Below are 2,505 nucleotides of genomic sequence, written 5' to 3' on the forward strand. Positions count from 1 at the left end.
AAATTAAAAATTGTTATTTTACGGTGGAATTCTTGTTTTCTTGTGCCCAATAATGCATAATTTCATTTGATAAACACGTTTAGATTGAATGGTAATTTATAATCAGTCACAAGAACGTCGAATCTGAATCACTTGAAAATATTTGGGGGTGCTTAACTTTTTTCCAGGTGTATATGTGTGGTAAACAGAAATCAACCTTCTCTGAAATTTGTTTCTCGTTTGTTGCAATGTTACATGGAATAAAAGATTCCCGTAAGGTTCAGTATTTGCACATAAGTAACAATTACATATTATGATTTCACTGACAGTGTCTTTTCTGGAATGATTGTTTGTTTGTAATTAAGCACAAAGCTACACAATGGGCTATCTGTGCTCTGCCCACCACGGGTATCGAAACCCGGATTCTAGCGTTGTAAGTCCGCAGACATACCGCTGTGCCACTGGGGGCTTCTGGAATGAAAAAAAAATCATGTAAAACAATTAGGGAAAATGTTATACATAAAAACTTATGTTCATACCCACTAAAAGTTCCCTCGAAGAATAGAAAAAATATTTCCTTTGTTTGTTTGAATTTCGCGCAAAGCATCTCGGGGGCTATCTGCCTCTAATTTAGAAGTGATAAACTAGTCAACATAACCCACTTGGACTTCTCGAATCGAACAGTTGAATTAAACGTCACGTTATAACACCCTCACGGCGGAAGAGTGAGCATGTTCGATGATGGGATTCGAATCCGCGACCCACAGATTGCGAGTCGAGCGCCCTAACCACCAGGCCAGAAAAAATATAAATCTACATGATCTCTTTATAAAAGCCTATGCTCATACACAGTAAAATCCCCTTGGTGAATAAAAAAAAAGTCCATGTGATCTCTGCTTGAATATTTATCATACCAGTAAAAACATTTAATTGTGCCTTAAAGTATATGATCCTAGTAAAAGTTAGTCTAGTATTTAGGGTTAGCAAAACTTATCCTTATTGAACGTTCTTTATTTGACACAATTTAAATTGTTTCAAAATAGGTTATCGTTAAATAATGTTTGATTTCTTGCATAGGTACTCTGAAACGCTTTTGAATATACAAAAGACAAAATGGGGCAGTAAAAGAATGAACCAAAACTAGAGAATATGGTCACGTACCAAGCCTAAGTTTCTTGAAGCTGCGCAGATAAACGTAGCATTTACTGACTGATGTCTCTACATATAATAGGCATTTGAAGGTTTCCAGTTTAACCATAGCTTAATTATAAAGGCTCTAGACAGTTATGGAATTTCAAATCAAAACATAACAAAATGCCTTTGAAATTTGTATAAAGTTATGCTTTTTTATCCTTGCTTTCTTCAAAAAATGTAGACAGTAATAGTTCCTTCAACCATAACACAACCAATATACAGCATTGCTTCCTTCAAACATAGTACACTAGACAGTAATAGTTTCTTCAACCATAACACAACCAATATACAACATTGCTTCCTTCAAACATAGTACACTAGACAGTAATAGTTTCTTCAACCATAACACAACCAATATCCAACATTGCTTCCTTCAAACATAGTACACTAGACAGTAATAGTTTCTTCAACCATAACACAACAAATATAAAACATTGCTTCCTTCAAACATAGTACACAAGAGGGTTGAAGAAAATATTACTTTTGAAGGAAGCAATGTTGTATATTGGTTGTGTTATCATAGTACACAAGATAGTAATATTTTCTTCAACCAATATACAACATTGCTTCCTTCAAACATAGTACACTGGACAGTAATAGTTTCTTCAACCATAACACAACCAATATACAACATTGCTTCCTTCAAACATAGTACACTGGACAGTAATAGCTCCTTCAACCATAACACAACCAATATACAACATTGCTTCCTTCAAACATAGTACACTGGATAGTAATAATTTCTTCAATCAGAACCAAGTAAGATAAAACCTGTTTTATTAAAAAAGAATAGAATGTAATTGTATCTACAAAGAGAACGCAACAAAGATACAACTTTAGCACGTTTGAAATCGTTGTGCTGACATTGCTAATGGTTCAAGAACTGTACTTGATGAAACCCCAATAGCGAAACATTAGCTGAAACAAAAAGTTTTTATTTCTAACTTTATTGTTAAAATGTCAACGTCGTTCCAGTACGCACTAAACAACAAAATGGGTAATAGACTTTGCTCATGGATTAATTTATCAAAGCTATGACAAATTATTCGGTGAATTCGGTTGTTTAGAGCAAGGTGTATTGGGATTAGAAGAATGACGCCGTTTTTTTTTTGGTATTTTTGCTCAACTTTAGAGTATCGTTGCGTGGGGATTGAGGAGACATCATGTTTGGCTTTAAAGATAAGATTGGGTGGGCACTGTCTAGTTGTAAGGTTAGCGAACATATCCTCAGCAGTTAATTCAAACGTCTGGTTATAGACGCAAAGACGTTTAAGTTGCATAAACTGTCCTTTGGAGATAAAGTTTTTATTTAGCAGGGGCGAAAAGATCTGT

This window comes from Limulus polyphemus, unplaced genomic scaffold, assembly GCF_000517525.1.
Source record: "Limulus polyphemus unplaced genomic scaffold, Limulus_polyphemus-2.1.2 Scaffold5807, whole genome shotgun sequence".
NCBI classification, from domain to species: domain Eukaryota; kingdom Metazoa; phylum Arthropoda; class Merostomata; order Xiphosura; family Limulidae; genus Limulus; species Limulus polyphemus.